The sequence below is a fragment of the Mus caroli genome, chromosome X, assembly GCF_900094665.2.
Source record: "Mus caroli chromosome X, CAROLI_EIJ_v1.1, whole genome shotgun sequence".
NCBI lineage: Eukaryota > Metazoa > Chordata > Mammalia > Rodentia > Muridae > Mus > Mus caroli.
In genome coordinates, this window is record NC_034589.1 from 31,530,293 (window position 1) to 31,543,215 (window position 12,923).

The 12,923-nt window shown below is 40.4% G+C and overlaps 1 long non-coding RNA gene and 1 pseudogene across 1 annotated transcript; one reads left to right on the forward strand and one right to left on the reverse strand.

The window, feature by feature from the left end:
* Positions 1-5,932: 5,932 nt before the first annotated feature.
* Positions 5,933-6,075, forward strand: LOC115030232 (annotated as a pseudogene).
* A 558-nt stretch (positions 6,076-6,633) lies between these two features.
* Positions 6,634-9,279, reverse strand: LOC115030087. Its single transcript, XR_003835703.1, has 3 exons — positions 9,200-9,279; positions 8,648-8,765; positions 6,634-6,714 (listed from the first exon to the last, which is right to left on the reverse strand). It is a non-coding gene; the product is annotated as an uncharacterized LOC115030087 (long non-coding RNA).
* Between the last annotated feature and the right edge of the window lie 3,644 nt (positions 9,280-12,923).

Here is a 12,923-nt window from a genome sequence, read left to right on the forward strand (position 1 = left end):
TGACATGGGACAATTAATAGACCATGTAATCTCAAACTGTCCTACCTGTCAGGCCATGAACCCCTCTGGCACCAATCCAAAAACTTCAGGAACCAAGATCAGAGGCCAACAGCCAGAAGCCAATAAGAAAATAGACTACATAAAAATAAAACTAGGCATATATGGATATAAATATCTGTAGGTTTTTATAGATACCTTTTAAGGGTGTCTAGAAGCCTATCCAACAAAGAAGGGGACTGCCAACATAGTGGCAAAAATGCTTCTGAATGACATTACATACAAGTATGGCTTGCCTACCCTGCTTGGGTCTGACAGTGGACCAGCATCCATCTCTCAGGTAACTCAACCTCTAGCACAGGTTCTGGACACCAATTGAAGATTACATTGTGCATACAGACCCTAGAGTTCAGGGGAAGTAGAGAAGATGAATCAGACCCTGAAGAAGGCCTTGACCAAATTAACCCTAAAACTTGTGGTAACTGGGTGTCTCTCCTACCTTATGCCTTGTATAAAGCCAAGAATACCCCTTATACCTTGGGTACTACCTCCTTTGAGATCCTATATGGGAGATTCGCAGCAGGGGGAAACCTGCTGCCTAACCTCCAGCCTGACATTCTACTGAATATGACCAACATAAGCTCTTGAAATCCCTAATAACTTTGCATGGAAGTCCAGATGCAACTCTGGCATGCCATCTGTCAGGTTTATAACTCTTCTCTTCCCTCTAACTCCCATTGCCTTGAACCAGGTGCCAAAGTCTGGATTAAGAGGCATAACCACAAAAAACTAGAACCTCACTGAAAAGGACATCACACTATGATTCTGATCATGCTTTGAAGGTAGATGTGATCCACTCTTGGATGCAGCACTCCCACATCAATCCAAGAGCAACTGCCAGAAGACCAGTGCCAGAGTGATGGAAGGCAACACTAAATCCCATCATTCTGCTAAAGCTGCAACTTCAACGTTCCTAATGCTGCTCATTTGATGCCTGCATCTTACAACCATCTCTGCCGGTCCCCATCAGACCCTCAATCTCACTTGGATGATTACTAGCCAAGGTGTATTTGTTCACCAGGTCAGCCTCTCTATTCCTATAGGGACTTGGTTCCCAGACTTACACTTTGACCTAGAAGATTTAATATATCACCAGTTAGACCCCTTTGGGAAAAAATACCTTCAAGGACAATATTTTTATGTATGCCCAGAGCATCAAGCCTGCCAGGGATGCTGTGGAGGAGAGTCACGCTAGTACTGCACACACTGGGGTTGTGAAAGCACAGGCTCCATCTCCTGGAAACACTCATTAAAATATGATTTCATCAAGCTAGTTAGAAATGGAGAACTCGGGCGTAGTGGCGCACGCCTTTAATCCCAGCCCTTGGGAGGCAGAGGCAGGCGGATTTCTGAGTTCCAGGACAGCCAGGGCTATACAGAGAAACCCTGTCTCAAAAAACCAAAAAAAAAAAAAAAAAGAAAGAAATGGAGAACTCCCAGGTTACCATACTTACCCATACTCACCTTGCAAACCCCTGCCACTCAGCTTCACAGAAAGAGGGGAACAGGTCACAGGATGGGATACAGGTTTTGTTTATAAAAGGAGGTGCTTATACTGGACAGATTACAGAGGTAACCATTGGAAATATTCTGTTCTCTGTCTGACAAGTTGTTAGGTTCCAGGGGTACCCATTGGTCCTAATAAAGTCCTGGCAATTCCAGAGCCCTGCCCCTTGTCTCTGCCTATCTCTACCCCTATACTGTGAGTCCCTAACTTCACTAGCTTCCTGCCCCAACAAAATCTCACTCCACTGCCTAGATTGCAATTGTTGGAAGCCTCTTTCCAGATTCTTAACTCCTCCTGTCCAGATTTAACACAAGACTATTGATTATGCTTAAATGCCCACCCCTCTACTAAAATGGATTAGCTATCCCTGGAAACTATTCACAGGCCACAGATAGTACTCAGTATAGATGGCAGCAATCAGAAGATAGTCAACAACAGAAGGCCTTTGTAATGGAAATCAGACACCCTCAGAACATTAATCCCTCTGCAATTCCATTATAACTTCTGCCAATATAGAATATGGGTACCTATTGCCTCCAGAGGATGCTTGATGGACTTGTGCATCAAGACTCAGCCTAGCATGCACACCCTAGTTCTAAATATATCGTCTTATTTCTGTGTCCTGGCATAGCTAGTTCCCCAAATAACTTACTACACAGGGGAAACCATTCTCAATCAATTAGACTCCCCAGCTTAAAAGGATTGCTGTAACTGCTGTAGTGTTATCCACCCTGCCTGGTATAGGAGTAGCTGGAGCAGCTGGCATGGGAGCTTCAGCACTAATACTGCAAGATTAAAAACTACAGAACCTTATGCATTGCAATAGATAATGGTGTAAGAGAAATTGAAGAATCTATTAATGATCTACAAAACTCCCTCTCCTCTCTGGCTAAAGTAGTTTTGCAAAATAAAAGCATCTTGCAATTATAATTTTTTCATCGGAGTGGCTTATGTGTAGCCGTTGGAAAAAGAATGCTGTGTTTATGGCGATTGCTTGAAAGTAGTCGAAGAAAATATGGCTCAGCTTAAAAAAAAAAAAAAAAAGACAGGAAATAAGAAAGAGAATAGTCCCAGGGCTGGTGTGAGTCTTTTTTAACTGATCCCGTTGGTTGACCACCCTTGTCTTGGGTTTGACTGGTTCACTCATTCTTCTGATACGGGCCCTGATTTTGGACCCTGTATAATTAATGCTTTAGTCAAGTTTATTAAAGAATGGATTTCTACTATTCAATTGATAGTTCTCAAAGAGTAATACCAGCCCCTAGAAGTATCTCAAGGATTCAAGATGGCCTAGTACTCAAAAAGGGAAGCTTTTGTCTTTGTCTTTTTTTTTTCCATTACATCAGATATATTACTGTAATGCTACAAGGAATAAAAATTAAAGAATTTTAATTTAAAATTTTTAAAGGTTTACAACATTGAAAAGGTTAATCACTGACTCTTAAAATCCAGCCCCTCCTTTTAGTTTACTCTAGCAAGGTTAAAGCAGCCCGAAGAGAGATAACAGTTCTCTCAGTCAAGGTCAAAAAAGTTCCCAGTGTCTTTATGAAATATTTTTTTAGTTAAAAAGTTAGAAGGTCTCCAATTCAAAACTCACACACACACACATACATACACACACACACACACACACACACACACACACACACACACACACATATATATATATATATATATATATATATATATATATATATAGCTATCCCTGCCCTCCCACAGTTCCTCATCCCGTTGCTCCTCCCCCAGGCCCCAGGCCCCAGGCCCCAGGCCCCAGGCCTCCCCTCTCCCTGGGGCCTCAATCAAGTCTCTCTAGGTGCATCTTCTCTCACTGAGGCCAGACCAGGAAGTTCTCTGCTGTATATGTGGGGGCCTCATATCAGCTGGTATATGCTGCCTGGTTGGTGATCCAGTGTCTGAGAGATCTCAGGGGTCCAGATTAGTTGAGCCTGCTGGTCCTCCAACAGGGTCACCCTTCTCCTCAGCTTCTTTCAGACTTCCTTAATTTAACCACTGGGGTCCATTGGTTGGGTTTAAATATCTGCATCTGACTCTTTCAGCTGCTTGTTGGGCCTCTCAGAGGACAGACAGGCTCCTGTCTGTTTAGTGTCAGGCCTTGGAGTCTCCCTTGAGATGGATCCCAAGTTGGGCTGGTCACTGGACCTCCTTTCCCTCAGTCTGTTCTCCATTTTTGTCCCTGCAGTTCTTTTAGACAGGAACAATTCTGGGTCAGAGTTTTTGACTATGGGATGGCAACCCCATCCCTCCACTTGATGCCCTGTCTTTCTGCTGGAGGTGGACTCTACAAGTTCTCTCTCCCCACTGTATGGCATTTCATCTAAGGTCCCTCCATTTGAGTCCTGAGAGTCTTTCACCTCCCAGGTCTCTGGTACATTCTAGAGGCTCCCCCCACCTCCCACCCCCTGAGGTTGCCTGTTTCCATTCTTTCTACTGCCTTCAGGGCTTCTCTCCTGTCCACCCCCATACCTGATCATGTTCCCCTTTCCCCTCTCCCTCTCCTCTCCCACCCAGGTCCTTCCCTCCCTCTGCCTCCCCCCCACCCCCCACACACACACCCCGGGGATTGCTTTCTTCTCCCTCCCAAGTGGGACTGAAGCATCCTAACTTGGGCCCTTCGGCTTGTTAACCTTCGTGAGTTCTGTGGATTGTATCCTGGGTATTTTGTAACTTTTTTGGCTAATATTCTCTTATTAGTGAGAACATGTCCTTTTGGGTCTGAGTTACCTCACTCAGGATGATATTTTCTAGTCCCATCCATTTACCTGCAAAACTCATGATGTTCTCATTCTTAATAGCTGAATAGTATTCCATTGTGTAAATGAACCACATTTTTCTGATTCCATTCTTCCGTTGAGGAACATCTGGGTTGTTTCAAGCTTCTGGCTATTACAAATAAGACTTATATGAACATAGTGGAGCACATGTCCTTGTGGTATGGTGGGGCATCTTTTGGGTATACGCCCAAGAGTGGTATAGCTGGATCTTCAGGTAAGACTGTTTACAATTTTCTGAGAAAACGCCAGATTCCTTTCCAAAGTGGTTGTACCAGCTTGCAATCCCACCAACAACGGAGGAGTGTTCCTCTTTCTTCACATCCTCGCCAGCATCTGCTGTTACCCGAGTTTTTGATCTTAGCCCTTCTGTAAGCTATTTGTGTAAACCATCTTAGCCATTGGTGTAACAATCTCAGGATTGTTTTGATTTGCGTTTTCCTGATCACTAAGGACTTTGAACATTTCTTTAAGTATTTTTCGGCCATTTGAGTATCCTCTGTTTGTTTGGTTTTTTGTTTGTTTGTTTGTTTGTTTGTTTTTGGAGGTTAGCTTTGTGAGTTCTTTATATATTTTGAATATTAGCCCTCTATCAAATACGGAGTTAGTGAAGATTTTTTCCCAATCTGTAGGTAAGTAACCAATTTGTCCTATTGAAGGTTGCCAATTTGTCTTATCGAGTATGTCCTTTGCCTTACAGAAGCTTTCCAGTTTCATGAGGTCCCATTTATCAATTCTTGACCTTAGAGCCTGAGCCATTAGAGTTCTGCTTAGGAAATTTCCCCTGGGTAAATGAGTTCAAGGCTCCTTCCCACTTTCTCTTCTATTAGATTCAGTGTATCTGATTTTATATTGAGGTCCTTGATTCATTTGGACTTGAGCTTTGTGCAAGGTGACAAATGGATCTATTTTCATTTTTCTACACACCCTCTTCCAGTTAGGTCAGCACCATTTATTGAAAATGCTTTCTTTTTTTCATTTCATTTTTTGGCTTCTTTGTCAAAGATCGAGTGTGCATAGATGTGTAGTTTTATTTTCTGGGTCTTCAATTCTATTCCACTGTCTGTCTCGGTACCAATACCATGCAGTGTTTTTTAAATCACTATTGCTTGAGGTCAGGATGGTAATTCTCCCAGAAGTTCCTTTATTGTTAAGAATTGTTTTTGCTGTCCTGGGTTTTTTGGTTTTCCATATGAAATTGAGAATTGCTCTTTCCATATCTGTGAAGAATTGTGTTGGAATTTTGATGGGAATTGCATTGAATCTGTAGATTGCATTTTTACTATGTTAATCCTACCAATCTATGAGCATGGAAGATCTCTCAATTTTCTGAGGTCTTCTTCAATTTCTTTCTTGAGAGACTTGAAGTTATTGTCATACAGATCTTTCACTTGTTTAGTTAGAATTACCCCAAGATATTTTAGATTATTTTGTGACTATTGTGAAGGGTGTTGTTTCCCTAATTTCTTTCTCAGCCCATTTATCATTTGTATAAAGGAAAGCTACAGATTTGTTTGAGTTAATTTTATATCCAACCATTTTGCTGAAGTTGTTTATCAGCTGTAGAAGTTCTCTGGTAATCGCTTCTCGGCCTTTTGGCTAAGATCAAGTGTAGAAGTTCTCTGGTAGAATTTTTGGTATCCCTTATGTATACTATCATATCTTCTGCAAATAGGGATACCTTGACTTCTGCTTTGCCAATTTGTATCCCCTTGATCTCCTTTTGTTGTCTTATTGCTCTAGCTAGAATTTTGGGTACTATATTGAATAGATACAGGGAGAATGGGCAGCCTTGTCTTGTCCCTGATTTTTGTGGGATTGCTTCACGTTTCTCTCTATTTAATTTAATATTGGCTGTTAGTTTGCTATATATTACTTTTATTATGTTTAGGTATGAACCTTGAATTCCTGATCTCTCCAATACTTTAAACATGAAGTGGTGTTGTATTTTGTCAAATGCTTTTTCAGCATCTAATGAGATGATCATGTGATTTTTTTCTTTGAATTTGTTTATATAGTGGATTATGTTCATGTATTTTCATATATTGAACCAACCTTGCATCCCCAGGATGAAGCCTACTTGATCATGGTGAATGATCGTTTTGATGTGTTCTTGGATTTGGTTACTAGAATTTTATTATTTTTGCACTGATATTCATAGTGAAATTGATCTGACGTTCTCTTTCTTTGTTGAGTCTTTGTGTGATTTAGGTATCAGCATAACTGTGGCTTCATAGAATAAATTAGGTAGTGTTCCTTCTGCTTCTATTTTGTGGAATAGTTTGAGTAATATTGATATTAGCTCTTCTTTGAAAGTCAGGTAGAATTCTGCAGTAAAGCCATCTGACCCCGGGCTGCCACCTATAACAACAAACATAACAGGAACTTAAGTCATCCATCTTTAATATCTCTAATATCAACGAACTCAATTTCCCAATAAAGAGACAAAAGCTAACAGACTGTATACGCAAACAGGATCCTTTTGGGTTTTTTTGTGAGATGGTTAATTTATTGGGTTTTTTGTTTGTTTGTTTGTTTTGTTTTGTTTCTGTTTTTGTTTTGGTGTAGGCACCCTCCTTGTGTTGGAGTTTTCCTTCTAGAATCCTCTGTAAGGCTGGGTTGGTAGATAGATATTGTTTAAATTCGGTTTCATCATGGAATATTTTGGTTTCTCCATCTATGATGAGAGTTTTGCTATGTATAGTAGACTGGGCTGGCATTTGTGTTCTCTTACAGTCTGCATGACATCTGTCCAAGATCTTCTAGCTTTCCTAGTCTCTGGTGTAATTCTGATCAGGCTGCCTTTATATGTTACTTGGCCTTTTTCCTTTACAGCTTTCAATATTCTTTCTTTGTTCTTTGCATTTAGTGTTTTATTATGTGGTGAGAGGATTTCTTTTCTGGTCCAATCTCTGGTATTCTGTAGGCTTCTTTTACATTTGTGGCCATCTCTTTCTTTAGGTTGAGGAAGTTTTCTTCTATGATTTTGCTGAAAATATTTTCTGGTCCTTTAAGCTGGGAGTCTTTGCTCTCTTCTATTTCCATTATTCTTAAGTTTGGTCTTTTCATTGTGTCCTAGATTTACTGGATGGTTCAGGTTAGGAGATTTTTATGATTTGAAGTTTTCTTTGACTGTTGTGTCAATCAATATCTTTTAAGGTATCTTCTACACTTGAGTTTTTGTCTTCTATTTCTTGTATTCTGTTGTTGATGCTTGCATCTGTAGCTCCTGACCTCTTTCCTAAGTTTTCCATTTCCACGGTTGCCTCTATTTGTGCTTTCTTTATTGTTTCTACTTCCATTTTAAGGTCTTGGACCACTATTTAATTCCTTCTCCTGTTTGGTTGTGTTTTCCTATATTTCTTTAAGAGATTTATTTGTTTCCTCTTTAAGAGCTTCTACTAGTTTACCTGTGTTTTCCTGTATTTCTTACAATGAGTTATTTATATCCTCCTCTAAGGACTCTATTATCCTCATGAGACAGGATTTTAAGTCAGCATCCTGGTTTTTAGGTGTGTTGGGGTATCCAGGGCTTGCTGTGGTGGAAGAACTGGGTTCTGATGTTGCCAAATAGTATTGGTTTCTGTTGTTTGTAGGCAGCCGATGCCTAAAAGATGGCACCGGTTTCCGGTACACTGTGGCTGCAAACAACACCACTGCACAGGCGCTAGCCCGAATCTGGCACCAACCCCTCCCGAGCAGGTGTATGCTAATGAAGTGTTGACAGGCTGACCAATCCCAGGAGGACACATAGCCCTCCCCAGAGCTGGGGTGTATATAAGCAGTCCTCCTTGGGTTCCTGGGGTTCCCGTAGCATCGAGGTATTCCTGCAATAAAGCTGTTGAGAAGAATCTGACTGTGTTGCGTTTTCCTTGCTGGACGAGGTGGGCGCAACAGTTGTTTATGTTTTTGTGCTTGCTTCTTGCCATCTGGTTATCTCTGGTGTTAACTGGACCGGGTGTCTCTGTCTGGATCCTGACTCCTGTTTTCCTGGGTTGCTGCAGGTTTCCTAGGAGACCTGTGGCCCTGGCTATAGCAGACCTTCTGGGAGGCCTTCAGACTGTGGGATCTTCAGAGGGGCAGACAAGCTGATAACTTGTCCCCCTGGTGCAGCAGATCTCCTGGGAGGCCTTCAGGCTATGGAGTCTTCAGTAGGGCAGAGAAGCTGATGATCTGCCCCTTTCAAAGGAGCAGACCAGAAGGGGAGTGGAGTAAGAGCAGAGGGGATGGGTCTGGAATCTGCTGGGCTCCTCAGGGTTCCCAGCTGCTGCAGTTATTTGGGAGGGTCCCTTACCTGTTGCCCTGGGTACAGCAGCTCTCCTGGAAGAGCTTCAGACTGTGAGGTCTTCAGAAGAGCAGACAAGCTGATGATCTGACCAGCTGAAGTTGCAGGCCGGAAAAACTAAAAAAAACTTATAAGGCTTGAAGTTAACAGGGATTGATAGTCCATAACTTTGTAAATAATCAAATCCCATATTCTGAAATATATTTAAAGTTAGGATAAAAACTGATGCAGTTAATTATGAGTTAAAACTGTATTTAATCTCTTGTTTTATGTTCGCAAGGTACAGTTTAGAGCAGATAATGATTATCTAACTCAGATATGCTAGTTAGGTACTAGCCCTCTGGACTGAGGAAAAAAAAATGTTTCATGTCTATTAACCCAAACCTACAGCCTTTACTGAGCCATAAAGACAGGTGTCTACTCCTGTTGTCTTAAAGACACCTGTTAACTGCTTTTTCTAAAATAGGGATTTCAATCCAATGGTAAATACTTTTGTAAATTAAAGTTCACATAAGCTTCAGGTAATCAAAAAAAAAAATCATAAGATTTGGATCTACTTACCACAGATCAAATGGACTTCAGTATGCCTGCCTGTTCTTAAAAATAGGATTTTCCCCCTTGGTCTTAGGGTTTAACTTCCCCAATTTCTAGACAAATTTTAACTTCTGCCCCTAGTTTATATTGTCTCAGTAGATTTTCATCTAAGGACTGCAAACTGCTAAATTCTAAAAGCTGATGATTAACCAGTCCAATCAATATAATAGTTCCCTGTCTTTTAGCGGGATCATTTGGTCAGATGCTTCTGATAAATGCCCCCATTGCCCTTAATCAGCATTTTAGCCTTCCTGGGGCCCTTTGACAACATCCTAATGCCAACAGGAAGCAGTTACAGAAGAAAAATATGATGTTCACCACTCCACTTTATAGGCTGAGATGCTAAGTCAAAAAAAAAATCCCCTATTTCTGGCAGTAACTTCTGATACTTAGGTCCCAATTGACCCTTTGGCCAATGATTCGGACCTTGGGAAAAAGACCTGATGAATCAGTTTAATTTGATTCAGTTACAAATCAGACCAGGGAATGAGAGGGCAATTAAAGGGCCAAGCTAGGGGCTAAGCCAAGCAGACTCCATGACAGGCTCCAAAGTGGCAGTTTAAGGGCTAGGCCTAAGTTTCTATTTTGATACAACAGGATAGAGGTTACCCACTCCTCCCTGGAATTCCCCTAACAGGCTTTAAATGTAAGCCTGCAAACTCACTCAGCATCTCCAATTTGATGGATGGAGGTCCCTGAATGCTGGTAATTTCTGCAGAATAAAAGCTCTTTGCCTTTGCATAGTATTTGAGTCTGGTGTATCATACTTTGGTGAAAACAGACCCTTACAAAAAAAAAAAAAAGAAAACAAAAAAATCTAAATTTAAAAGACTATAGTGGTAATGCAAAACAATACTATATTTAGATCTTCTCTCCTAAGTCCCATTTCATATCTGGGGCAGGAGAAGGAGTGGGGACCTTTATACCAAAGAAAAGGACCCAAGAATGAGTGGGAATCTAAGGCAGAAAAAGAGGTGAATAAGGAAAGGAAGGGACTTTTATGGATACATTGAAAATAGGAATGAAAGGGGTTCAAGGGAAGTAGAACAGAAACGTGAAAAGACCAAAGAGTTCTCAGAAATGCAAATTACTCAATTATGCCACACTGAACTCAATCTCTTTGTCCTAAAGGTTTTGTCTAGGCTTGTAGCAGGAGATAAGCAGAAGAAGCTGAAGGGGTGGGGGAGGCACAGAGAAGTTGCTAAGGAGCCATAAACAGAAGTAGCTGAACTAGTTTTCAGACTCACCGATTGGTTGAGGTCACTAGCATTCCAAAACCCAACCAAGATCACAAGCCAGAGCAGTGATTCCCCTGCCTGGGAATGTACATATTAGCAGAGTTTGCTGGAGTTCTTCCCACTGGGAACTTTGGAACAAAGCATTGGAGATAGAAAAGTCACTAAACCAGGGCACACACTCACCAGGTGATGCTCTGGTGGCTCAAGCATCTTGTAGAATCACACAAAGTTACAATAAACACTGCAAGTATTTTTGTAAGTCTTACCCAGGTTCCTGAGCTCTCCAGCCAGGGGCAAGGTATATGTGATAGGTGTAAATAGGCTGCCATTGCATCCAATCCACTCAGCTTTTCATTCTCCCATTTAGCTTGCTAGGTCTAAACTGAATCAGAGACCACGTTTTGTTCCGCCTCCGATGCTTATAATACCTGAAGGACAAGAGGCTGGGCCATATGTGAAGTGAACACTTCACACAGTGGCTGTATTAGTTCTATTTATGTTGCAGGCATTTTCTGTGAGTGTATATTATTTATTTTGTAATATTGGATGATGGCTGTCTCTTATATCATGTGGATGCCTACTGTGGACACTTACTGGGCTCATGCTGTGTCACATGCATGTTCATATAATATGCACAGCTGTGTGAATATATACATTATATAGCAATAGCACACATAAAGTCACATACTTTCCTGTATCTATCTGAATGAAAAGGAAAATTTTAATAAGAATAGAGAAAAAGGACAAAATGGTAAAAAAATTTTCTTACACAAATTTGGAGGATAGTTTGTAACCAACATTGTGTTTATTTTGGGTTTATAGGATTCCACAAAAGAAAATATAGTAGTTCAAATTCACAAAATCAAACAAATGAAAATAGAGTATTTCAAATAAAAAACAAATAATTTATTTATTTATTTATTTACTATATGTAAGTACACTGTAGCTGTCTTCCAACACTCCAGAAAAGGGCGCCAAATCTTGTTACTGATGGTTGTGAGCCACCATGTGGTTGCTGGGATTTGAACTCAGGACCTTCGGAAGAACAGTCGGTGCTATTAACCGCTGAAGTAATTTTAATATATATGTATATCCTATGTGATAATAACTCTATATGAAATAACAGTCATAACCACATAGGGAGATTCTATCTCAAGGTAATTATTCCTAAGTAGTCATATAGAATATTTGTGTGTCAGTTACTATACCAAGTACCTTACATGTACTAATAACAGGTTGAAATTAATGTAAATTTATTATTTTAAAAGACAGGGTCTTACTATAGCTCTTGCTGGCACAATTCTCAATGTGTAGACCAGGCTGGTCTCAAACTCATAGATATCTGCCTGCTTCTGCCTTCCAAATGCTGAAATTAAAGATGTGAACCACCACACCCAGCCAAAGATATTTAGATGATCACAAAAAGGAGAAAGTATTCCAAATATTTCCCACACAGACTCAGAGGATCCTATTAATTCATGGTGTGTTTATTTTTGTTCTATTTGATTTGATAAAAGAAAAATATACTTATTTTTGAATTTCAAATAAAGCATAAATACTGTTTTAATATAAATATGTCTCATAATAACTCTGAGTGTGACAAGATGGTTCAGTAGATAAAAGGTTGACAAGCCTTTTACAACCTGAGTTCAAAATTTAGAACCCAGACTGGCCTCTAACTTATAATCTTCCTGACTCAGCCTACCAAGGGCTGGTCTTATAGGCATGCACCACCATGGTCATCAAATTAGAGATATTCATGAATTGTGTAAGTTTTATTTGTTTGGTTGGTTGGTTGCTTGCTTGCTTGCTTACTTGCTTGCTTGGTATGTGTGTGTGTGTGTGTGTGTGTGTGTGTGTGTGTGTGTGTGTTGCTGTCTATTAAACATGGCCTTTATATGCTAAGCAAGTGCTTTTACCAATGAGTTACATAACTAGCCACAATGACTACTTTCTAATGAAGAGGTGACAGTCACTCTTGGGGTTTTTGTTTGTTTGTTTGTTTGTTTCCTTCAACATTTCTAAGAGTTGTTCCTTGGATCTTTAGGCTTTTCAGTTGCTGTCTTGAGAAAAATGGCATTTGACCAGCCTCTGATATCATTTACAACTTGGCAGGTTTTTCTCTTGTGAGACATAAAACCACAAGACACCAAGCTAGGCCACAGAAAAATGATCAAGTGAGACTAAATGAAATGATTTTGTCTAAGCACGGGCAAGAAAAGGTTAGTGCACCAACCAGGAAACAATGAATGTCCCCTATTGTGTAACATAGGTGACTGCTATTTTCCCAATTACACTGTTACTTTCACTTAAATGTGTACCCACTACAAATAAGATGCTCACCTTCAAATTACACAGCTCTTTAGATTGCCCAACTCCTCTAATTTTTTTTTCTTGGTACTGAAGAGTAAACCCAAGGCAAGTGCTCTGTTGCTGGGTTACCTCCTGAGCTA